This window comes from Natrix helvetica, assembly GCF_964273705.1.
Source record: "Natrix helvetica genome assembly, chromosome: 8".
Lineage (NCBI taxonomy): Eukaryota > Metazoa > Chordata > Lepidosauria > Squamata > Natricidae > Natrix > Natrix helvetica.
Window position 1 is genome coordinate 5,897,044 of NC_138559.1, and position 26,717 is coordinate 5,923,760.

The following is a 26,717-nucleotide window of genomic DNA, read 5'->3' on the forward strand; positions in this document are numbered from 1 at the left end:
GAATGTTCTCCTTTGCTGGTTTACAGAACAAAACTACATCTGTGGGTCTTGGCCAGGTTAGCAAGCAGCCTGGGCCAAAGATGGTATGGTCACAGTGGAAAGAGATTGAAAAGTGATTAATAAATGCTCCCTCCTCCTCCTCTCCCCCCAAGGGACTGGTAAACCATTAGGAATATATTTTTCGTAGTATAAGACGCACCAAGATTTTGAAGAGGCAAATTTTTTAAAAAAAATGTTTTTGCACTCTGCAGACCTCCCCAAAACGGCCCATTTTTCGCACAAATGGGCCCGTTTTTCAAAAAAAGGGCATGCGTAGCCTTTAGGAGGCTTGTAGAGTGCTCCTGGGGGCTGGGGAGGGGCAGAACTAAGCAAAAAAGGCCCATTTTTTGTCAAAAGAAGGGCATGCATAGTCTTTAGGAAGCTTCCAAAGTGCTCCTGGAGGTTGGCGGAGGGGGGGGGCATTTTTAGGAGGCTTCCAGGGTGCTCCTGTACGGCCCGTTTTTTGCTCATTTCTGCCTTCCCCAGCCCCCAAGAGCACTCTGGAAGCTTCCTAAAGGTTGTGCACTGCCATTTTTGCCAAATGGGCCGGGTTTCGGGAGGCAAAAAAATGCTGTATTCTGTGTATAAGATGCACCCAGATTTTCACCTTCTTTTTGGGGGGAGAAAAAGGTGTGTCTTAGTAATTTTTTAAAATAAGTTTCTTATTTTTTTCTCTTACATACATAGGTATACATTCACAGAGTTGTTTTATCATTCCATTTATAAAATTATAATGTACAATTTGGGTTGCTTGATTTACCATTCCTTCCCTTTAACACCACCTTTGACGGCACTCGGAAAAAGGGGGGCCTACCCTCATTTTTCACACGTACGACCCTTGTGGCATCTCTGCGGTCATGTGATCAAATTTCAGCTGCTCGACCATTGACTCACATTTACGACGGTCGCCATGTCCCAGGTGATCACATGATTCCCTTTTGCGACTGTCCGACAAAGCAGAGTCAGTGGGGAAGCTGGATTCACTTAACAACTATGTGACTAACTTAAGCACGGCGGTGATTCGCTGAACAACCGTGGTGCGGAAGGTCATAAAATGGAGCAAAACTCCCTGAACAATTGTTTGACTTAGCAACCAGAAATGTGGGACTCCGTAGTGGTCGTAAGTCGAGGACTACCTGCATGCATAAAAAAGGGGCGAGACATTGATTGCACAATTACCAGCCTGCCTGGAGTTTTTTTGTCACCCCTCACAATTTTGTGGGCCTCGTCCTTCCCCTTGGCCACAACTAATCCCCTCCCCTCCATCTTTTTCTGTTCCCTGTGTAAAGGACAGAACTCCGAAAAACAAAGCTCTTTCTAAAATCTCAGGTGGGAATTTTTTCAAAGGGAGAAAGTGTCGCCACAATGTAGAAAAGATGCTGAGGCTCTAGAAAGAGCGCAGAGAAGAGCAACAAAGAGGATTAGGGGACGAGGCTAAAACATATGAAGAACGGTTGCAGGAACTGGGTGTGTCTAGTTTAATGAAAATAAGATGTCTAGCTTAAGAGAAAGAAGGACTAGGGGAGACATGATAGCAGTCTTCCAATATCTCAGGGGCTGCCACAAAGAAGAGGGAGTCAGACTATTTTCCAAGGCACCTGAGGATAGAACAAGAAGCAATGGGTGGAAACTAATCAAGGAGAGAAGCAACTTAGAATCAAGGAGAAATTTCCTGACAGGGAGAACAATTAATCTGTGGAACAACTCGCCTCCAGAAGTTGTAAATGCTCCAACACTGGCAGTCTTTAAGAAGATGTTGGATAGCCATTTGTCTGAAACGGTATAAGGTTTCCTGCCTAGGCAGGGGGTTGGACTAGAAGACCTCCAAGGTCCCTTCCAACTCTGCTATTGTATTGTGTCTTGTTGCAAAAAACACCCCCCCCCCCCACTATACCAATTTCTCCTGGGTTAAAGTTAAGCAAAGTCAAAATTGGTGGTTGAACACTGTTACCGCTCGGAGGAATTGAAAACAGCTTTTGCAGGTTTCTTGGCACAGCATGGCTTGAAATTTTTGCAAAACTTTAAAAAGAAGAGGCGGGAGAAGACCTGTTTTTCCAAAATAGTTTGTTCAAAAAGATAGGGTTTCCATTCAGAAAGGAACTCCGGGAGGAGCGGGGGAGGAGGGGAAACATTTTGCAAATGTGACACTGAAATGAGCTCATTCCCAGCCCCCAGCCCCACCCCTCCCTGTGTCATCATAACCCAAGTGCTGAGAGAAAATTATACCTTTAAAACGTCCCTTCAGTGTGACTGATTAAGGTAGCAAATGTAGGCTCAATTCATGCAGTGGGTGAACAATGAATCAAAAACGATTTTGCCAATTAATTAAAAAAAAACAGTTGGCGTCAAGCGCTTAAGAATGATGGTTTTGCTGGGGTTTGTTTTGGCGGGTGGTGCATCTGTCATTTTCGTTTTAAAAGAGAATGAGCTCACTCCTTAGTTGAGGGACACGGCCGTGAACCCTTCTTGTCTCTTTTAATTTCTTTCCCAAGAAACTGGATCCCTTTGGTGGCTGTGGTTCTGAGCAGCCCCAAACCTCAGCCCCCATCCCAAGTGTCACAGCTTGACTTATGTATGCTGAAGATTTATAACAGTCGGCCTGGAGCTAATAGTTCCCAGGGCAAGGTGCCATCAAAAAAACGCCCGCGAATGTCGAAAGTTACGTAAATCAAATTGAAAACACAACAAAGCAATTAAAGCCAAATTGTAGAAAGAGCAGCAAATTAAAAGCAGCAGAGGTTAAAATAAGCAGCCCCAAAGACAGCTAAAAATATGGAAGATGAATCGACTTAAAAAGCAAACCATCAGAGCAAAAAAGGGGAGAACAGCTGCGGGGATGGGGAAAAAAAGCATTCGACACCATAAAGTAGGCTCGTGGGGAAATAATGCTCCAGAGTTAGAGAAGAAGTGTGTGGGGGAGTGCGCTATCTCATTGGGGAGATCAGATTCCTGAGGACCCATCTGCCACACCTCAGTGGATTATGAGCATCTGAGGAGGACCTCTCACGGCACCCATAGATTAGGAACAAGCCGGCAAAAGCTGCTTCTTTGAATTCTCTAGGTCTGGAGCAGAAAGGCCTTTATTGGTTAAGGCTGTGACACTGATCCTGGCTTTGCCACCATCAAAGGCACTTAGTTCTACAAGCTGATTAGGTGAGATTGGTCTTTCTTAGCCCAGCACACCTGACAGAGTTGTGGTGGAGAGAAAAAAATCAGGAAGGAGGGCGAATGTGCAGCGATGGAATAGCGGGGTGGGATGTGCTTAACTCCTGAATAAATAGAAAGAGGCCATTCTGGGTCTCAAACCGTAGGCAAGTACATAGAAGGTCCAAGGTGGGATTCAGCTGCTTTGGACCGGTTCGGATAAACTGGATCAAGGGTGAAATGCTACCAGTTCGGGCCAGTTCATGCGAAACGGTAGTAAAAAATGCTACTGGTTCACAGAACTGGTAGTAAAAAATACTAAAAAAAGTAAAAAAAAAGAGAAGGTTCTGACGATCGCACGTCACACAGCCAAAAACAGGGGGTGGGGGGGGTGCTGAGAAAGAGAAAAGGAAAGAGAGACAGACAGACAGACAGACAAACAGAAACAGAGAGGAAGGAAGGAGAAAGAAAGAGGGAAAGAAGGGAGAAAGAAAGAGAAAGAAAGAAAGGCAGGAAGGGAGGGAAAAAGGTGAGGAAGGAAGGACTATAAACCTGCCACTAGACACAGCTTCAGAAGATAATCCAGGGCTGGAAGGGATCTGGAGGTCATCTAGTCCAACCCTGCTCCAGCAGGACATTGTTAAAGTGAGTTTCTGTCTTTTGATCTCTCAGTTACATGACTACATAGTCACATGACCCCACCAATCCACGCCCACCAAGCCACGCCCACAGAACCAGTAGTAAAAAAAAATAGATTTCACCACTGAACTGGATGCTAATTTTGCATCTGGTTCGCCAAAGTGATTGTTGCAGGGATGCTGATGCGGCCTGCAATGAAATCGAGCTTGACACCTCTGTCAGCAAAGCCTTGGAAGAGAGGACTAGGCCAGAGGATTGAGAAGGTTGTTCCTCAGCCCCTCGAGAAGATTGACATTGGCTCTGCCCACCCCTCCCCTCCCCAGACTCTCCACGTGTCCCTTTCATCAGGCCAGGTAAGTACAGGGCCCATGCAGAGGCTCTGGGAGGTTGAAAAACGAGCCTTCCAGAAGTCCAGAAATGGGCCTCTTTCTGACTTCCGGAGGGCCTCCGGAGCCCGAGGGAGGCTGTTTTCGTCCTCCCGGAGGCTCAGAAAATGCCTCCCCCCCCCATGAGGAGGCTGAGGAGGCCACGCCCCCATGGCCACGCCCACCTGGCAACCGGGCAGGGAACTGGTTGCTAAAACGTTTCACACCCAGTCCTGACTACACTTTAGTCCTAGGGCCCAGCTGTGAGTAAAGGAGGCATTTGATCCTGGTTTGGCCCAGTGGAGAAGACCAGTACGGGTAATCCTCAGCTTACAACTGTTCATTTAGTGACCATTCAAAGTTACGACATCCCTGAAAAAAGTGACTTAGGCTCACCAACTGTTGCAGCGTCCTCTTGGTCATGGGATTCCCTTTTGCGACCTCCCGACAAGTAAAGTCAAGCGGGGGGGGGGGGAAGCCAGATTCACTTAACAATGGTGTTACTAGAGTTGCAGAGATTCCCTTAACAAATGTGGTGAGAAAAGTTGTAAAACGGGGCGAAACTCAACGGACATCTCACTTAGTGACATCAATTTTGGGCTCAATTGTAGTCGTAGGTTGAGGAGACCTCTCACAGTTTCCCCTCTCTGGTTTCTTCTTCATCCTTGGTTTGCAGTATGCATAAATATGGCTGGACGTAAAGGTGGAGATGGGGCTATTAGGAGAACTTGGTGGTAGCTACTGCTTCTCTTCAGCTTTCAATATTCAACAATAGCTGCATATATTTCTGGAAGAAGAGTACGCAATAAAGCTGTCCACACTTCCAAAATGAACAAGGTTAAAAAAAAATCTTGAGATCTTATCAAATCATGAACGAAGAACGGTTGCAGGACGTAGGCATGGCTAGTCTAGTGAAGAGAAGGACAAGGGGAGACTTGAGAACATCTACCAATATTTGAGGGACTTCCCCAGAGAGGAGGGGGTCAAGCTATTCTCCAAAGCACCTGAAGGCCAGACAAGGAATAATGGGTGGAAACTGATCAAGGAGAGATTCAACCTGGAAATAAGGAGGAATTTCCTCAAAGTGAGAGCAATCAACCCATGGAACAGAAGTTGCCTTCGGAAGTTGTGCCATTTGTCAGAAATGGTGTCGGGTCTCCTACTTTAGTGGAGGGTTGGACTAGATGACCTCCAACATCCCTTTCAATTCTGTTAATCTGTACTTCTCTCCATTTCTCATTAAAGCAGCCACCCCCCCCTCCCCCCCAAGATATTTGATGCTTTAGTGAAAACCTTACAGCGGCTCCATCATTTTCCCTTTCGCAATGTGGATTTGCAGCCGTTGGCAAACTTCGCTTCCACAAGCTTTTCTCGAGTCGTCTTTTAAAACTGTTTAAAGATGCTCAACACGTTAGCAAATTCCTGAAGTTCCACTTAAGAAAATGAGCCCCCCTCCCCAATGACTCTCTATTGGAGCCTAATATTTTGAGTTAAGTGGCACAGGTCTCACTCTGGCCTTTCCAAGGACCGTAAAGCCTTCGGGGCTGGTGGGAATTTTGAAAGCGTGGCATCAGTACCTCATAAAATGGCTTCCGGGAGGCGGGGAAAGGACTCAGCCCCCCATTCCAGATGGTGAGCTGTTTGATGGCTCCCTGTCACCCCTACACTCACCCTGCCATCTGTCCGGTTAGCTTTGTTATGTCTGTTTTATTTTTGTGCGTTCGGATCAAGCGGGCACCTTTTCTAACAAGGGGACAGAATTGCAACTCCTCTTGTTTGTTTGTTTGTTTTTAATTGTAATGTTTGTGGACCTCTCCGGAACTTTAGGTGAAAACAACAATGCTGCTAGGAGCAGAGCATTTGTCTTTACTGAGCATGTCAGCTCCTAATTAAAAGAGAGAGAGAGAGAGAAGTAGAAAGTTTCTTGGCAGCAATTCAGAAGTGAATTGCAAAAATAAAGGTTGTTTATGATTTAGAAGGCGAGGGAGTTCGAGGAACATCAAAGGAAATATCCAGAGGAGCCGTAATACAAAAAAGGTGCTGACAAATCCCAGAAAGAGGGCAGAGAAGAGCAACAAAAATGATAAAAGGGGCCTGCGATGAAGCCAGCAACCAGCAGCTCTGGCAGCAGATTCGGACAGTGAGGAGGTTGGGGAAGAAGATGTGCCAGTCCTGGAGTCTGGGGAGGGCTTGGATGAGGGCTCTGTGTCGGAGGCAGAGAGGGGGCCAGAGCCGTATGCCAGTTACCAGCTGCTTTCGGAGTCAGACATCAGTGAGGCAGAAGAACAGCTGGAGCCTGTTCCCAGTGCGCATGCACAGAGTTGTCAGATGAAGGGAACAGCTAAAGAACAGAGTCAGCCTCTTGCCCCCAACAATCTGGGTCCTCATTTTACGCACCTTGGAAGGACGGAAGGTTGAGTCAACCTGGAGCCTGGCGTGATTCCAACTGTCAAATTGCAGGCAGCTGGCAGGCAGCAGAAGTAGCCTGCAGTACCACACTTTCACCACTGCGCCACCATAGCTCTTCAACCTAATCAGATTCATCCCCATGCACTTCGCCTTCCAATGCCATTTTCTCCATCCTCTTACCCACGGATTGAAACATTGGACCCTGGCCTATCATTACGGAGATCTTACACAGATCAAGGGAGGACCTTTTCACTCCAGCTGTCTCCTTTAATAGTGCAGCAGAACCTTCTGCACCCAAGGAGACGTTCATCACTTTCCCGCAAACATGTCCTCTCTTAACCGATACAATGAGCCTCAGAACGGTTGAATAAGCCAGTGATGGCTCCCATCTTTCCACCGGCTCCTTCCCACATCTCAAAGATCTATCAGCTGAAAAGAATCCACCCAAAGAAGACAAGTAGTTGCCAAGGTCACCTCGTTTTGACCCGCCCACTGTTGGACCCGTCCAGGTCAAGACAAATCCGGTGGATCTGGACTGCAGAGAAGAATGGCGATTGCTCACAGCAAGACTGTCGATGGCTTCCACCTCCCTTCCCTGCCGTCATGGAGAAAACGACACACAATTCAGAAGAAGACTGTGTAGGAGCAACGGAGGAAGAGAGATGTAAGCAGCATCTGCTCACTACAGGTTAGGATTTTACAGAGGCGCGGTGGCGCAGTGGATAGAGTGCAGTTCTGCAGGCTACTTTTGCTGATTCCCGGAGCCAGCAGTTCGGCAGTTCGAGTCTCATCGGCTCAAGGTTGACTTAGCCTCCCATCCTTCCGAGGTCAATAAAATGAGGACCCAGATTGTTGGGGACAAGAGGCTGACTCTGTAAACCGCTGAGAGAGGGCTGTAAAGCACTATGAAGTGGTATATAAGTCTAAGTGCTATCGCTATTCCTTCCTTCCCTCCCTCCTTCCCTTCCTCCCTCCCTCCCTCAATACAAGAATGTAGTATTACAGGTTAACTCTGCCCACTGCCAACTGTTCGATCCTGACCAGCTCAAGGTTGACTCAGCCTTCCATCTTTCCAAGGTGGGTCAAATGAGGATTGTTGGGGGCAAGAAGCTGACTCTGTAAACCTCTCCGAGAGGGCTGTAAAAACACTGTGAAGTGGTATATAAGTCTATTGCTATTAGTATTAAATGGGCCTTGAAAAGGCCCCTATTCCTCATTCCCACCTGATGCGTACAGAGACCCCTCATCTTATGCTCCTGCCCAGAACTAATGTCATTTTCTGCTTGTTGGTAAGGCAAAGAGCCAATGTCAATCTTCTCGAGGGGCTGAGGAACAACCTTCTCAATCCTCTGGTGTAGTCCTCTCTTCCAAGGCTTTGCTGACAGAGGTGTCAAGCTCGATTTCATTGCAGGCCGCATCAGCGTTGTGTTTGACCTTTGGGGGGGCGTGGCATGGGGGCGTGGCCAGCTCACCGTTACTAGTGTCAAGGGTGCCTGTGGTGTCCCGAGCGCTGTGCTGTGCCCATTGGGCAAGATGCATTAGGAGCCCCAAATTCCCTGAATCACAACGGACACATACCCTGATCTTTGTGGCTTATGGGAATGTGAACTAACCTCGCAACTCTTCCTCTGGGGAAGCTGGTCCCATTTTAGAAAGAAGTTGCCTATTGGGATTTTCCACCTTGGGAGGTGAGCGGTGTGTGGGCCTTTTATGCAGTAGATGCTGAGTTGCGTTCTCACCCAAGGTGGTGAGTTCACACCAGCTTGTGTGATCAGCTCAGGGTTGAGAAGGCGATGCTTTCCTCCAAAGCCCCCAGAAACACTCCAGAAGTCACCTTGCGAGAGCTGCCTTTGTTCCTAACAAACTCGGCTATAGCAACCGTCCTGTGTGATCATTTGGTATCCTGGAAGTTACCTTTGTAGTAGTAGTTTACTTGGTTGTCATTGCTTGTTTGTTTTTGTTTTGTTTGTTTTGTTTTTATTGGATTTATATGCCGCCCTTCTCCCAAAGGACTCAGGATTGCGCCTCGTACAACGAAATTAAACGCCATCTTCAGTGTACATCGTAACTATAAAAACAAAACACATTCTATGCAATTGAATTGAAAACCCCTGATATTACATTATGGGACACGATGCTCAGTGGCTAAGACGCTGAGCTTGTCGATCAGAAAGGTCGGCAGTTCAGCAGTTCGAATCCCTAGTGCCGCGTAACGGAGTGAGCTCCCGTTACTTGTCCCAGTTTCTGCCAAATGCAAGAGAAGTCTTTGGACAGCGCTGGCTCTTCGGCTTTGAAACAGATATGAGCATTGCCCCCTAGAGTCGGGAACAACTAGCACATATGTGTGAGAGGAACCTTTACCTTTATATACAGTAGAATTCAATGTAGTTACTGCCTTGGGATAGAAGCTGTTTTTCAGCCTATTTGTCTTTGTTTTTATTGTCCTGTACCGTCTGCCAGATGGTAATAGTTTAAAAAAAAGGGTGCCCAGGATGAGATGGATGTTAAGGATGTTTAAGGAGGCAGCGGGAGGTATAAAGCTCTTCCAAGGAGGGGAGATGGCAACTTGTGTGCGCTTAAGACAGGGAGTGGCCCAGGTTATCACTTGTAAAACCTGGAAGTGCTTTTGCGCAATGGGAAGAGGGGTTCCTACTGGTTTGGAACAGTTCGGCTGAATAGGTAGTAACTCGGCCACCCATGCACCTGAACCGGTTCTATTGTTGGCAGCGCCATCTTGATTTTTGGTTCTGGCGCATGCGCAAAACAGTCTCCATTGCGGAAATGTAATTTTTTCTCCCTTTTGTAATGTTCTGCACATGCGCAGACCGTTTTAGGTGTAAATGTGCACCTGCTCGGAGCAAAATTTTTTGCACGCCCAACCGGCAGTAATGCCAGTAGCAACCCACCCCTGTGTAACTATGTAAACACAATTTTGTAATTGTGAAGCAGGGGCTGTTGTCAGAGAAAAATCCCCCCCCCCTTCTGATCCTCCCGACTGTGCTTTTCCTTAGCCATTGAATTTGCTCTTGGCCTCCTCTGGTGCGCTCACTCTCTGCTTGGCTTGTTGCTATTGTGAGGAATATAATGCATTTGGCAAAGGAGCTTTTCAAGTTTCTGAGTGTGGGTGTGATTTCTAGAGCTGCCGGGGGGTTCATGCATCTTAATCCAGCCGGGGCTGCCACAATCTTGTTTCACCTACACAAGAACTCCAGGCCGTGAGGCGAAATCCTAGCTGTTCCATGCATGAAGACTATGAAATCTTCCCGACTTAAAACGGTGCCCGAGGAGTTGGCTTCTCCTGCAGATCCGGGCAGAAGGGCTGGAGGAGGATGGAGAGCCATTATAGGAAGAGGATCCTGCCCACCAGCACACGTCTGATGCCCAGTCTAGAAACGGGGAGGGCTCCTTGCGGTGCAAGCTCTACCTGCTGATTTGGAGGAGGGAAGCTGATGTGGCGCCAAAGGATGAGATAGGGGGAAATCTCATGTTTTAAATGGCTCTTTGTAGGGAAGGTGTGTCCATTAACCTCCACTGAACTGAAGGGTAGATTACTGTGGTGATAAAAAGGCTGTCATTTTGAGTCATTTACATCATTTGCAGGGTGGCATGATGGAAATCACAAAAGGAAAAGGAAGGGAGGAAGGAAGGAAAGGAAGAAAGGAAGAAGGATAAAAAGAAAGAAAAGAGGAGGAGGAAGGAAAGGAAAGGAAGGAAGAAAAGAAAAAGGAGGAGGAATGAAAGGAAGGAAGGAAGGAGAAAGGGAAAGGAGGAAAGAAGGAAGGGGGGAAGGAAGGAGAAAAGCAGGAGGAAGAGAGGAGGGAAGGAGAATGGGAAGGAGGGAACAAGAAAGGGGAGAGAAGGAAAAAGGAAGAAAGGAAAGAAGGCAAAAAGAGGGAGGAAGGAAGGAAAGGAAAAAAGGAGGGAGAAAAGGGAAGAAAGAGAAAGGGAGAGAGGGAAAGAAGAAAGTTGAGGGAAGGAAGGAGAAAGAGGAGAAAGCAAAGAAGGAGAAAAGCAGGAAGGAGGGAAAGAAGGAAAGAAGAGATGGTTGTCAGATGAGGAATGGAATCAGAAGTCAGTAGCTCTTTTGGCAGGCACTGATAACCAGAAATGTAGCTCAGCAAATTTGCCGTAAAACGTTTTCAACATGAAACAAGTTTGGCAGTTTGAATGTTGTAAAATGTTTGCTTCTCAATTAAAACATTGTGAAGCTGGAAATAGTTACACACACACAGTCCCTCTCCCCACATTTTCTGAAATTCCCATGAAATATTGGCAAAGCATTCCCTGTTAGGTGGCACCTCTGATCGAGTGGTGAAGGGGTCATGCCAGAAACCAGACGACGGTGAGTTATAGTTGCCTTAGGCCCATGGCTCTCTCAGCCCAAGTAGCCTCGCAGGGTTAGGGTTGAGCAGGAAGGAGCAGGAAGTATGTTTGCCACCTCGAGTTATTTATAAAAAAAAATAAAGGAGGGATTAAAAAAATCTAAAATAAATTCTTTTTTTTTGTCTCCACACATCAAAAAGCTTTTTAATTGCTTTGAATCCAAACTGCATACAATGGGCTAGGTTTTATTTTTAATCACATCAAACAGTGCTGCCTAAATATTTGGGCAGTCGGTGCTTGAGATGAATATGTTAATTGGAAACCTCCTCATTTGCATAGGCAAATTTCCCAGAAAATATTGCAATTCAGAATTCTCCAGACTGTTAGTTCAATCAAGACATGCAATAAGGATGCCCAGCATTAGAGCCTTTTCCTATTAACAGAATAACAGAGTTGGAAGGGACCTTGGAGGTCATCTAGTCCAACCCCCCTTCCGTGCCCAAGCAGACCCTACACCATTTCTGACAGGTGGCAGTCCAGTCTCTTCTTGAAAGCCTCCAGGGATGAAGCTCCCACAACTTCCGAAGGCAACTTCTGTTCCTTTGGTTGATAGTTCTCATTGTCAGAAAATTCCTCCTTATTTCCAGGTTGAATCTCTCCTTGGTCAGTTTCCATCCATTGTTCCTTGTCTGGCCTTTGGGTGCTTTGGAAAATAGCTTGACCCCCTCCTCTCTGTGGTAGCCCCTCAAATATTGGAACACTGCAATCAAGTCACTCCTAGTCCTTCTTTTCATTAAACTAGACATACCCAGTTCCTACAACCGTTCTTCATATGTTTTAGCCTCCAGTCTGCTTGGTTTAGCCTCAATTTAGCCTCAATTCTCTTGGTTGCTCTTCTCTGCACTCTTTCTAGAGCAGTGACGTGCGGTGAGGTTTATGGCTGGTGAGGCTGGTGACGTCATCAGGAAGGCGGGGAATGGGACCATGTGTGCTGGAGGCTGAGGCTGTCTCAGCCTCCAGCACACGTGATCCCATTCCCCGCCTTCCTGAGCGCGCTCCGCTGGCTCGCGCTCCGCAGTCCCCAACAGCAGCTCCTTTTCAGTGCTTTTCTGAGCGTCTGGCGTTTAGGACATCCGGCTATCTACCTAAACGCCAGATGCACAGAAAAGCACTGAAAAGCACTTCGCCTCCAAGCCACTTTGTCTTGATGACGTCGCTGCAGCGGCTGGGCTTGGCCAGACCTCCAGAGCGGCGCCGAGGTGGTCCGGGCGGACGAAAGAGCGAGCGAGCGAGTGAGTGATGGAGGATCAGCCAGCCTGATCCTCGTTCGCTCGCCCGCTGGACTGCCTTGGCGCCACTCTGGCTACCTCCGTCCGTCCCGGGAGCTGCGGCGACATCATCAAGACGAAGTCCAGCAGAGGCAGAAATGTTGTTGGCGCTCCCGGACTTCGTCTTGATGACGAAGCAACGAAAGCGACTGGAGAACGACGACAACCTTCCTGCCTCTGCTGGACTTCGCGCGCTCCTCGCGACTGCAATATACGTCCAGAAGCGGCTTTTGTGGCTAATGGGGTTTGGGCTTCCAGCCCAACAGCCCCTGTCACTTCTGGACGTCTATTGCAGTCTCGAGGATTGCGCAAAGTACAGCAGAGGCAGGAAGGTTATTGGCGCTTCCGAGAACCCTCCTGCCTCCGCCAGTTGCCCAGCTGGCACCGCCCCGCGCGTGCTCCTCCTCCTCCCTCCTCCTCCCTCCTCTTCCTCTTCACTCCCCAAAAGCTCTTCTCCTTACCGGAACTTAGCAGGAGCCGTGTAAAAGGGATGGGAGGAAATATATATTATAATTTATTATTATATATTATATATTATTTCATGATGAGAGGTGAGGCTCTGCCTCCCCTGCCTCCCCTGACCGCACGTCCCTGTTAGAGTCTCCACATCTTTTTTTATATTGTGGCAACCAAAACTGGACACAGTATTCCAAGTGTGGCCTTAGTAAAGGTAAAGGTTCCCCTTGCACATGTGTGCTAGTCTAGGGGGCAGTGCTCATCTCCGTTTCAAAGCCGAAGAGCCAGTGCTGTCCGAAGACGTCTCTATGGTCATGTGGCCGGCATGACTAAATGCTGAAGGCGCATGGAGCACTGTTACCTTCCCACCAAAGGTGGTTCCTATTTTTCTACTTGCATTTTTCATGTGCTTTTGAACTGCTAGGATGGCAGAAGCTGGGACAAGTAACGGGAGCTCATTCCGTTATGCGGTGCTAGGGATTCGAACTGCCGACCTTTCTGATTGAAAAGCTCAGCATCTTAGCGACTGAGCCACCGCGTCCCCTGTGTGGCCTTACCAAGGCCTTATAAAATGGTATTTACACTTCGTGTGATCTTGCCCTGATTGAGCAAAGCGCTTTCTCACAGCAGGAGTTGCCCAGGCTGGAAATCCTCCTTTTTTTGCAGCGGAAACACCCATCACCTGAGCTCTTTGGGTGAACAATAAAACCCGCCTGCTGGAAAGGAAATTATTAAGGGGGCTGCGTGGGGACTTAGGGCAGAGGAAAGGGTGAGGTCGGGATTCTACATTCCACCTCCTCAAAACGTGGTCGACGCTTACAGGCCCCTGCCCTTCCGCCCCGAGTTAGGGAAAGAAATAATAGAAGCAAAAATTGACGAGGGTCGCATTTGGCTTCTTTTTTCCCCCCTGAGCCACAGGTGCCCAGCTCTTAACGGCTGCAGAATTGCCAAACAGCCAGCAGAAACAAGTGTCCCCTGTAGAGCCAAACATAAGCATGCAAGCCAACAGCCAAAGCAAGCGCTCTGATCCCATAGGATTGTCCCACCCGGCTGTGGGCTCAACCTCGTCAGGCCTTGGAGGTAGGCAAGGTCAGGAAACAGGAGTTGCGAGGAAATCCTGAAAGGACTTTAAGGGCAGCCTTTTTCAGCCTTGGCAACTTTTCTTTTTTTATTTTTCATTTTCATAATATATAATCGTATGTATACTATTACATAGCCAACATTGTATTGTATTATTAAATGTTTACATCAATTCGTCTTACCATCAACTCCCCACAAGAAAAGAAAAAAAACCCAGTTATTGGCTCTTCTGCTCCCCATACCCTCTATTTATACGTTCACTTTCTTCTCCCTTTCTCCTCCCCCTCCCTACCTCCTTTCTTCTCTCTGTCCTCCTTCCCTTCTCTCCTTCCCCTTCCTCTCTCCTACTCCTCTCTCCCTTTTCCACTCCTCCTTTCTCTCCTCCTCTTCCCCCCTCCTACCCTCTCTCCTTCCCTTACCTCTCTCCTTTTCTTCCCACTCTTCATCTCGTTTGCTTGGTGTATTTCAGCTTCTGAGCAAGCTTCATTTTATGTTGATGGTATTTATAGTTCCTTTCCAATATACATATTTAATTTTAAACATATAAAGTAAAAATAGAACAAAGAAGTATACATATATAGTCATTGTACTTTTACCCCCACCCACCCCCCACCTAATTTTGGTCAAGATATAGATCTGGTTACAGTTCCCAGCTATTCTCATCATTATCTTTATATAATTACACATCCTTACACGCCCCCAGTTTATGATTCTGAACCTTGGCAACGTTTAAGGGGTGTGGGCTTCACCTCCACAGAATAGGCTGGCTGGCTGGGGAATTCTGGGAGGTGAAGCCCACACCGCTCAGAGTTGCCAAAGTTGAGAAATACTTGGGTATTGTAGCACAATCTTGACAGCCCATTAGAGCTAGACTTCACTTCCACGTATGCCTTACCACCGTGATGGCGAATCTATGGCACGAGTGCCAGAGCCCTCTCTGCTGTTGCCCCAGCTCAGCTCCACCATGCATGCACGCATGTACGTTTCCTGCTGGCCAGCTGATTTTTGGATCTCTGCTATGCATGCATGGGGGGGGCGCATGCACATGCGTGGGGGCGGCGGCACCCCCCTCCTCCTACAGCCTGCGTTTGCTCCCAGGAGGCTGCAGAGAGACCTACTAAGCGCAAAATGGGGCATGGGGGGGGGCTCAGGTGCACATGCACGGGGGTTGAGTGGAGCGTGCGGGTGGGGGGGGCACCAGGGTGGTGTTGGTCACATGCGCATTGCATTATGGGTCTCTCTCTCACACACACATGCTTTCGGCAGGTGACAACAACAAGGTTAGCCAATCAGGGTGGGGTTGTTTTGAGTTTCTTTCTCACCCTTTATTCTTTCCCGGGAACTAGGTAACTTTCAGGTAACTTTCCTTCGCCTTCTCTGGATCACACACACACACACACACACACACACACACACACACCTTTCTATCACACTTCTTCCTTGCCTCGCCTTTCTGGAATTTCTCAGTCATCCATAATTGTCCCAAAAGGGAAATGGACTTTCTTGGTCTTTTCTTTCCTTTCCCCGATGCATGGACCGACATTGATCTTGCGGCATACCAGAAACCGGTCCATGCAAAGAAGCAAAGCCCCATCCATGGGTTGCAGGCAGCAGGGGAAACCACGTCCCCTCCGATCTGTGGAAAAACCTCTCTCCACGGAAGAGGCCCCTACTGTGCTCAGAAGGCTCTGCTGTTTTAACACATTCCGCTTCTCGCCCAAGAACCTTCTTCAGTTAGGGTTGGCTGTGTGGGGAAGCCTTCAAAGGAAACAACAAGAAATCCAATTGCCGTTTTTGGAAAAAGCTCCTTTGGGAACTCCCACTCATCTTCTCCAGCAATTTTGTTCTCCTCTGTTTGAGTCCCACGAGGCTGACTTTCCCCCACAGATCGACAGGACGGCGCAAAATAGAATGTCATAGTTTCCCTCGTTCTTCTTGCAACCTCTCTGTTGTTTGGGGAGGGAAGGCAACCCGTTTTGCCAGCTGAACACTAGGAGTGACATCTCTGTGCAGATTCTCAGTCATCCAAAAAACTTTCTTGTTTTTTTTTTTTTGAAGACATTTTGCTTCTCATCCAAGAATCTTCCTCAGCTCTGACCAGATGGTGGGGAATGGAAGGATTGATACTCCCTGCAGACAGAGTTGGTCATTTGCCTCCTTTTAGAGGGTCCTTGAAGCACTCGGAGGTTTATCTGTATCCTCAGGGTCACTTGAGTGATGCTCTTGGTTCCTGTAGTCTGCACTTTTCCCTCTGGGAATCCATCCCTACTCCCACAGCCTTCAAAGGGTCTTCATCCCAAATTGTATAGCTAAAAGCCTGTAGAGATTCTCCTTCATCCAGGTCGTGGTTGTCCCAAAGGTGCTTTTTTCAGGAGGCAACTGGACTTTCTGGTTTTTTCTTTAAAGACGTTTCGCTTCTTCAGCTCTGACTTCTTCAGCTCCATTTCCCCACCATCCAGCCAGAGCTGAAGAAGCTTCTTGGATGAGAAGCGAAACGTCTTCAAAGAAAAAAGAAGAAAGTCCACTTGCCTCTTGAAAAAGCACCGTTGGCACTAGGAGTGACAGAGATGGCTCTTGGAGCTGCTGAGGGGGAACAGGAAGGGGCCTTGCAAAGTACCACCTCATCCCACCATAGAAATGAGAACTTGTAAGAGGGGGATGGTGGCTCAGTGGCTAAAGACGCTGAACTTGTAAATCAGAAAGGTCAGCAGTTCGGCGGTTCGAATCCCTAGTGCCGCGTAACGGAGTGAGCTCCCGTTCCTTATTCCAGCTTCTGCCAACCTAGCAGTTCGAAAGCACATAAAAAATGCAAGTAGAAAAATAGGAACCACCTTTGGTGGGAAGGTAACAGTCTTCCGTGTGCCTTTGGCATTGAGTCATGCCGGCCACATGACCACAGAGACGTCTTCAGACAGCGCTGGCTCTTCAGCTTTGAAACAGAGATGAGACCGCCCCCTAGAGTCAGGAATGACTAGCACATATGTGCGAGGGGAACCTTTACCTTTAAGAGGGGGATGTGGTTGAACTGTCCTTTGCCTGCAACTCCAGGGGAAATTCTCTAAAACTCTGGAAAGGGACACAGGACCATTGGCATTCTCGTCCCACTCTTCATGACGTTCTGTATTCAGAGAAGCTTTTCCAAGGGAAAGGAAGCCCTCGGTGGATTTTCCCCGGAGCAGCAGTCTGACATCGTGTCATTCCAGAAATGATAATTTTTAAAAATAATTCTATATAAAAGTTGCTTTGGGGGGTGGGGGAGAAGTGGTGGAGACAGGGTCCTGACCTCCTGCACTGTGTCTACTCCAGACCAAGGCCCCATATTCCCTTTTGCCGTAATCCTCTAGCAAAAATACTACAAGTCTGTAACTGGTGAAACAGTCTGTGGAAGGTCTCCTTGTTTGAGTTTTTGGGAGAGATGTTCTATTTTTTTTGCTGGGGGGGGGAACAGTGTGACTTTGTGGGGCAGGAAAGAGGGGAGCTTTGCAAACCATCGTTGTCTGTAGGCAAGAGAAGGAAGAAAAAACTGTGCTGAGTAAAATGTGAAGTCCATAACTTCTTGATTTCTCCTCTTTTCTGGGAGGGAGGAGCAAAGCTGTGTAGGAGTTACTGGACTTGGTCCTTGATGGTGTTGATTTATATCCTCCTCCTACTCCTTCCAAAGGGACGGTGGCTCAGCTTCTTAGACGCTGAGCTTGTCGATCAGGAAGGTTGGCAATTCAGCGGTTTGAATCCCCAGCACCGCGTAACAGAGTGAGCGCCCGTTACTTGTACCAGCTTCTGCCAACCTAGCAGTTCTAAAGCATGTAAGAATGCAAGTAGAAAAATAGGAACCACCTTTGGTGGGAAGGTAACGGCGTTCCGTGCACCATCAGCGTTTAGTCATGCTGGCCACATGAGCACCGAGATGTCTTTGGACAGCGCTGGTTCTTTGGCTTTCAAATGGTCCGAACACCGCTCCTAGAGCCACTAACTCCTAGAGTTAGTTTTTTAACTAACACATATGTTAGGGGGACCTTTACCTTACTCCTTGCAAATTATTTTTCCACTCAAAATCCTCCCTTTGCTCTGGACTTCTAGAGGAGGTATGGTGAACTGAAGAAGATTCTACAAAAGGGGAACCAATAATCATCACCATCATCATCTACAAAAAACCACCCTGCTTGGAACAACTTATGTCCTCCGACGTTACCTTAACAGTTCCTAGGTCCTTGGTTAGGACTTGAGCTGTTGAGCTACCAACCAGCCCCAAAGGCTGTGAATCTCACCTAAGATTAACCACATAATAACAACAACAACAACAACATAAAGTGGAACATAAAGTGGAAAAAGTTATCGAAAATGAGAAGGTGAAGATCTTGTGGGACTTTCGAATACAAACGGATCGTCATTTGGAGCACAACACGCCAGATATCACAGTTGTAGAGGACCGAATATTTATTAATATCGCTGTTCCTGGAGATGCCAGAGTCGAAGAAAAAGAACTAGGAAAAAAACATGAAATATCGCGACTTGGTCATCGAACTACACGGCTATGGATGAAGCATGTAGCAGTGATACCCATTGTCACCGGGGCACTTGGCACCATGTCCAAGTATTTTACAAGATATATCAACAAATTGCAGCTTCCTGCAGTAACACCAGCGGAACTGCAAAAAACTCTGCTACTCGGAACATCTTATATTTTAAGAAGGTCCTTGGTTGATACCCAGGATGCTGGCAGCAACCCGTATCAACCATTAGCACCAGTCAATGGTATTTGTGATGCATTTTTGAATGTTCAGTTGGCTGTGTTTCATGTTTAATGAATAAAGTATATAATAATAATAGAAGGAACTAGTGGGTAGACTCTTCCATAGAACCTCTCTGGATAAGGAGGGGATGGGAGATCACCCACAAGTGCTCCAGATGGCTACTCCTTGTGAGGTGATTGCAGAACCACAGGGAGACGAAAGGATTAGCCACGTTGCTTGCAACTGTGATGGTGCCTTTTAAAGGACATTGTGTTTGCAAACCTCACTTTTTAATGATTTACTTCACTTTCTAATCACTTTCATGGGAAGCCTCACTTTTTAATTCCTTTCAGAAATTTAATCAGAACGGATAGTTTGAAATGTCTTCATGGGATGAGTTTATCTTCAACTCTGAACAAAAGAAAAAAAATAATTATAAGCTTAAGAACTAAAGAATTTGAAACGCACAGCAAAAAGCTAACAAGATTTGTATCTAGGAATGTTATGAATGGATTAAGGCTCAAGATAAATTTGGAACGTTGACTTTTACTATAATATTTTGGAATTAACTAGTAAAATATTCTCATGGGAAACATGTATTTTGCTTATTCTGGCTTTTGCAAGTTATGACAAAAGATCAGATGATAACTTTAGAACTGGACACTAGAGGGAAGTAAAGATTTAAAGCAGATGTGAAGAAGGAACAAGATACAACCCCCTTGCTGATATCAGCCAATACTGGGATTTTATGTCACAAAATATTATAACATTGGAAATTTTAAAGGTGATCTTTGAAGAATGGAGTTGGAAATTAGAACCTATAATATCAACTCAATCCGTGATCATGTCTGCTTCTATAAAAAGACTGTGTTTAAAAGATGTTAATGGAGGTATGACAGGAGTGGCATGGTGGCCTAGTGGTCAAGACACTCGCCTCTCATTTGGAAGGTTGAGAGTTCAATCCTAGGTAGAGGCAGATATTTCTCTCTGTGCGTGAAGAGAAAATATCTGCTGTGAACTCCACATAGGCGTCAGGAAGGGAATCCGGGTAGTAAATGCTAAGCTCCATGCAGTCCCCAAAGCAAGGGGTTGCAGGATTGTTAAAAGAAAATGGAGGTATGACAGATGTTGAATACATTTTATCTGAACAGATGAGAAAGTAGAGAATGACAGGCCAAGAGAATGCTTTGGAAAAGCATAAAGCTGGATATACTGTTTTAAAAAATTAAAAGGGAAATACAAACAATAAACCAGGAGAATTATCTGGGGGGAAAAAGAGTCATTCTACTGGATCTCCCAAAAAAGCTTATTTAAACCTTGGAAGAAATCTCTGCAATGGGAGAAAGAAAAATGGAAGAGAAATCTAATCCGATGACAATTGAATTAAAGATTAAGACTGTTAGAAGTGAGAGGAAGAAATATAAAGTTGGGTTATGTGATCAAAATCAAAATAAGACCTCATTGCTTAGCAGTGGAAAATTCTGGTGCCAATTGCGGTTGTAAGTCGAGGACTAACTGTAGAATGCTTGATTTTCACATTAAAAACAACAACAAAAGAGCCTGCCTGACAGCTGTGGTGTGGATGATGGTTGTCATTTATTATTTCCCAAAATATTTCAAGCTGCATTTGAAGGCCTGAGACGACATGAATGCAAGGAGGATTCTGGATCCCTCTGTCCAGAAAACACGAACAAGACTTTGCTATCGTAACGTTTGGGCTGATTTATCCAACCTTCAATCCTTGAATTGATACCCATTCCACATTTTAAGAAAGATGAGAATATTGCTGAGCACGCACATAGTGTCTTGGTCTTTTTCCCCACACACGCTGACAAAAGGAATGGTGAAAACACTGCTAACGCATTAACCCTATTAACAAAATGGTTGAAGGATTTCTAGAAGCCTCGTGCTCAGACAAATTAGCCGTTGATAGACACATAGACATAAACAACATCTACACACTGCTCAAAAGAGACAATCAACAAACCAAAAAGGGAACAAAGAGACTCAAACACCTCTTGACCAGCAGCAATTGGCACCCAGATGAGCATACTCCAAGACCAGGAGTTTGATCCTGACCGGCTCAAGGTTGACTCAGCCTTCCATCCTTCCAAGGTCAGTAAAATGAGGACCCAGATGGTTGGGGACAAGAGGCTGACACTGTAAACCGCTTAAAGAGGGCTGGAAAGCACTGCATATGTATAAGTCTAAATGCTATTGCTAAGTGCTATTGCTACTAAGATTGTTGGATGAGCAGGCACAAAAACAGCCAGTGAAGTGATTAAAACCTGGGAAATTGGCCCCTCGTCAGTGAACATGACAACTGTTTTATCCCCAGCCTATCAGGTACTTAGGAGGTGAGGGCTTGGCAGCACAAGGAAGCAACAACAGCCAGTGACTTAATAGCCAGCCATCAACACCCCAATCAACAGCTAAAAAGCAGGCACCATATGCAGCTAGCCCTCAACCTTTATGTTGCTAAGTGAGAAATTTGTTCTTGAGTTTTGCTCCATTTTGCGACTTTTCTTGCCACGCTTGTTAAGTGAATCACTGCAGTCGTTAAATTAGCAACCTGGTTGTTAAGTGAATCTGTGTGAAGCGGTATATAAGTCTAAGTAAACAATACCCCAATCAAGGAACTGCCAAACAAGCTACGAGTAACAGCCCAACCAAAGAACCTCCAAGATCACTCCCACCAACACTGACTGACAAGTTACTAGAAGATATACTGAGAGCAAACCTTACTCCTTTCTATCACTGATGATGTTACCTAGTTGGGTAATGAAACGTATGCAAGAAAACGACCAAGCTCAGAAAGCACTGACTCCTCCCCCTCCTCCTCTTCCCCTCTTCCCTCCTCCTCTCTCCTCCCCTCCTCCTCCTTTGTCTGCATTCTGAAAACCTAATTCTCTTCTAGCACTGATGATGTTACCTAGTTGGGTAATGAAACGCCTGCAGGAAAGTGACCAAGCTCAGAGAGAACCAAGTACCCCCAATCTTCCTCCTCCTCCTCCTCCTCCTCCTCCTCTCCATTTCCTGCACTCTGCAAACAGTTCCCTTCTAGCACTGATGACGTTACCTAGTTAAGTAATGAAATGTCTGCAAGAAAACAACTAAGCTCAGAGAGCACTAAGGACCCCACAGTCCTCCCCCTCCCCCTCCTTTTCCTGGACTCTGCAAACCTAATTCCCTTCTAGCACTGATGAGGTTACCTAGTTGGGTCATGAAATGTCTGCAAGAAAACAACCAAGCCCAGAGAGCCCCCAGGACTCTTTCCTTTCAACTCCAAGCGACAAATCTTCTTCACTGAGAACACGGCTTGTTTCTGGAAATTGGCACCTTAGCAGACTCGTTCTAATGACAGGATGCTGTTTTGCCATACGCTTGGGAGATGGATTAACTGAACTCTCCTAGCTCGGTAGTTGCCAGACTGAAGGCCCCAGAACAAACAAAGGTTGAGGTGTCCCTGTGAGGTGATGCTCAGCAAGCGGAAACTCATCTATTTTGTTCCTGTGGCGCAGGCAGACGGTAGACCAGGAGAAGAAAAATCAACGAGGGCAAGAAAACTGGAAGAAGGAGAAGGCCCTGGGAAGGATACATGAACGGAGTCAAAGAAATGATGATGACCGACACTTCGGGGTGTGTGAGTGTTTCTTCATCCAGTGACTTGGCTCTATGCCCCGGACTAACGAATCTGGTTTGCTTCGCAGCTGGTCCTGGGAAAATATTCCCTTTGTTATTGAAATGGCTGCAAATGATCCACAGGGCCGTTTCAAGACAGAATAATAAACCCTTTCACATCTGGGAGTGAGAAGGAACTTCACTTCTTTAGTGACGGACCCAAAACAGAGACGGAATGGAGTTTTTGGCAATCCAACTTCTTGCAGCATCTTCTTCTCTTCCTCCTCCTCCTCTTTCTCCTCCTTCCATGTATACTGTATATATATATATATATATATGTGTGTGTGTATGTGTATGTGTGTGTGTGTGTGTTTTCCACAATAACTCTGGAACACCTTGAGCGATTTCAACCAAACTTGGTACACAAATGACTTATGACTTATTCTATGTGGGGGTAAGACACCCCTAACACCCCTTAGGCTGTGTGTGTCTGTGTGTGCCCGTTTCAGCATAACTCCAGAACGCCTGGGCGGCTGAAATGAAAAGGACTGAATTTTATCTATAGGGTCAAGTCACAGTACTTTGGACAGTGATGGGGTGCATTTTGGATTCAGGTTCTATTAAGATACAGTTTGTTGTGCCTTAAAATGGCTTCTACTGTACAGCACAGTGCAGTTGCCATGGTAACGGCTTCACAGTACCCCACAAGGGGACTCTAATACAGGATTGGGAGAAATACATACTCAGGCTACGCTGAATTATCAGCTAGCCTTACATAAAATAATCTAGACAAGTACTTATTAAATCATTATTTTATCTAGTGTATGATATCTGCAGAGGTCATACAATCATTGATATACAAATTTAGTTTAAATAAAGTGTCAGCATATATATATATAGCTGTATATTTATTTCTATCTATTTATCTATCTATTTATCTATCTATGTATCTATCTATCTATCTATCTATCTATCATATCTCTCTCTCTCTCTCTCTCTCTATTCTACCTACCTACCTACCTATCGTCCATCCATCTGTCCGTCCATCCATCTATCCTACCTACCTTCCATCCATCCATCCATCCAGCCAGCCAGCCAGCCAGCTAGCTAACCTACCTACCTACCTATCTACCTACCTATCATCCATCCATCCATTCATCTATCCTACTTACCTACCTACCTACCTACCTACCTACCTACCTACCTACCTATCATCCATCCATCCATCCATCCATCCATCCATCCATCCATCTATCCTACCTACCTATCATCCCTCCATCCATCCTCCATCCATCCATCCATCCATCCATCCATCCATCTATGTATCTAATCTATCTATATCTAAAAGATATGCAGGCAGTATAGGAGATAGTATCTTAAATTAAGATAAACCATGATAAAATCACCCTAATAAGGTACTGCATAATCACAACAGGATTGGTCTTATAATTCAATATCTAAGGAAGCTTAACAGCACCTGCATCACGTGACTGGAGATGCGGTAACGGTTGTAAGTACGAAGACCAGTCGTAAGTCACTTTTCCCATAACCTGTTAGAGTTTGCTAAGCGAATGATCGCAAGTCAAGGATCGCCTGTATGCAGGTCAAAAGCCACAGCCTGGACAGAACGTCCTGAAACGGACTTTGGGTCAGCAAAGAAGCAGGGCCAAGCTTTAACATCCTGCCCGAAATTTATTCAAGTTATAGGTGGAATATATATATATATATATTGAATGGAAGATATGGAAGAGTGCTGGATTGGGAGAAAGCGAGAGCCGTTGTAAAGTTGGAGGAAGAGGCATCAATAACCTGTTCTAACGCTAGTGACATTACTAACTGAAAAATGCAAATCGTTTGCAAGGCCTGGTAATAAAAGTCGAAAGAGCACGATGGAAAAAAAATGGAGCTAACCATTAAATATAAAGGAGCCCTGATTGATGTCAGCGGGTAGCACAGCTCGCCTTAGAATTGACAACGAAGATACCAGAGCGTGGAAACCTGCTGCCTTTTAGGATCAAATATCAGGAGTAAAAAAGAACCAGCAGACAAGGAAAAAAATGACTATTCTTCAATGGAGAGCAGGAATGAAAGTCTTGGAAAAGGTCAGATGTCACCGTGAGTTTCTTTCGGTCTCCAAATTTCGGAATGGTGGCCGCAATTAACTTTCCCTGGGACATTAAATGGAGGTGAAAGTTGGACTTTGGAGAACCAAGATAGATGCTTTTGAACGATGGTCGTGGTGGTGAAGACTGCTGAGAATACCACGGATCACAATGGGACAGTTGGTCACAGACCTGTGAGCCCTGCCTACTTCACCCCAGCCTCCCCGGCCCAGCTGACTCACTGCGGCTGTTCGTCCCGGTCTGGCCCTCCATGGACACTGTTGTGGCCCGCCAGCGGCCAGCAGAGCTGGCAGCAGAACTGGACAGTGAGGAGGTTGGGGAGGAAGATGGGCCAGTCCTGGAGGCTGGAGAAGGCTTGGATGAGGGCTCTGTGTCGGAAGCAGAGAGGGGGCCAGAGCCGTATGCCGGTTATCAGTTGCCTTCAGAGTCATACAGCAGTGAGGCAGACGAACAGCTGGAGCCTGTTCCTAGAGCTGCCAGAAGAAAAGAAAGAAATCAGGGTCGACTTGGGAGTAAAGTCACAAGTGGATGGTGAATGGCCCCTCCCATGGTAAATAAAAGAGGCGTGAAAGGGCTTTTGCAGGAAACAATTGGTTCGTTTGTTAGATTTGTTTCAGGAGTGTGAAGATCTGTCCGTGAATCTCAGCGACTCTGTGCCCAGTCTTTCCTTGCACAGCACCTCATTTGGAAAATATTTACATGTCAGCTTTCCAAGATAGATAAGGTCTGTGGTCATAAATTCACTTTTGAAAGATTGTTTGCCAGGCCTTGGCTGAGGGTGAATGAGAGGAATTCACATTCATTTAATAAAAGGGGTTTTGCCAGGACCAGGAATCTGCTTTTTGGGGGAGCCTGGGTCATAACAGACACTTCACTTCTGCCGCCAATGTCCCCTGTGCCTCCCACTGGCTGGCGCGCCACAAGTGCGGCTAATTGTCTTGCAGAGGGAATCAGCTATGAAGATTTGTGCGATGGCGCATCGACTAGATGGAGTCATGGACAGTTCCCACTCGTGATACAAACGGTCAGGGCCAAATTAATCATATTTTGTAAGAGATTCAGTTCTACTGAAAGAAGCCCACTCTGATAGGAAGGGTGGAAGGGAAGATAAGAAATGGAGGCAGTGTTGGAAGCCTGAAGGAAAAGAATGTGGGAACAGATTAGATTACAGATTATCTAGTCCAACCCCCTGCCCAAGCAGGAGACGCTACACCATTTCTGACAAACGGCAGTCCAGCCTCTTCTTGAAAGCCTCCAGAGATGAAGCTCCCACAACTTCTGAATAACAGAATAACAGATTCACAGAGTTGGAAGGGACCTTGGAGGTCATCTAGTCCAACCCCCTGCCCAAGCAGGAGACCCTACACCATTTCTGACATACGGCAGTCCAGCCTCTTCTTGAAAGCCTCCAGGGATGAAGCTCCCACAACTTCCGAAGGCAACGTCTGTACAGTTGGTTGATTGTTCTGTCAGAAAATTTCTCCTTATTTCCAGGTTGAATCTCTCCTTGATCAGTTTGTGTATCCAGCCAACATACACAAGAATGAATACCAACTTACCGCATGTACTCCTCAGTTGTAAGAAGGCTAAAGTATTCTTTGTGTTCATCCCAACTATTTGTAGCTAGATGCAAATGTTACAGAGCCGATATTACAAATTACAATATTTCTAACATGGCAACAACTATCGAAGCTTTCTTGTTCCATCCACACAGCTAGCTAAACCCTGCTGCGTTCCTGAAATTTGCATTGTATGGAGAACGGAGGGGACGTTTTGCAGTGTTTTGAGATTTAGGTCCCGACCTTCATGTTCAGGCTTCTGCTTGCCTTTTAAAACTTATAGAATTATAGAATTAATAGAAATATTTATGCAATATCAGGAGTTTTCAATTCAATTGTATAGAATGCAAAGAATGTGTGTTCATGTTTAATTTTATAGTTATAATGTATACTGAAGCAGAGGTAAAATCAACTTACCTTTGCCACCGGTTCAGTAGCAATGTGAGCGCGCATGCTTTCCTCCCACGCGCCACCTCTGCACAAGCACAGGACCTTCCGTGCATGCGCAGAGCATCAAAAATGGACATGAGGTGGGTGGAGCCTGCTACTGAGCACGCCTGCAAAAGTAAGCGAACAACGGGGGTGGGGGTGGGGGATCCACTGTGCCACGAGATTTAGATTAGCTTTAGAGTTAGATTAATATAAATCGTGCATCCCGGCTGATCGTCAAAAATACCGGTAGCCTTTCACCCCTGCACTGAAGATGGGATTTAATCTTGTTGTACGAGGTGCGATAATAAAGTAGACTAAGTAACTAACTAACTAAAACCAGCATTTTCCTTCCTTCCTTTTGTTTTGCCTTTCTGTCCCTGAACACATCACACACACACACACACACACACACACCATCGCCGCCATCGAACGTAGTTAGCACCCACCCATTTTTCTTCCCCTCCTGTAC

The 26,717-nt window shown here is 46.3% G+C and overlaps 1 protein-coding gene across 1 annotated transcript in view; it reads left to right on the forward strand.

The window, feature by feature from the left end:
* The window catches only part of FAM178B (family with sequence similarity 178 member B), a 276,725-nt gene that overhangs the window by 41,034 nt on the left and 208,974 nt on the right, over positions 1–26,717 (forward strand). The window lies entirely within an intron of this gene.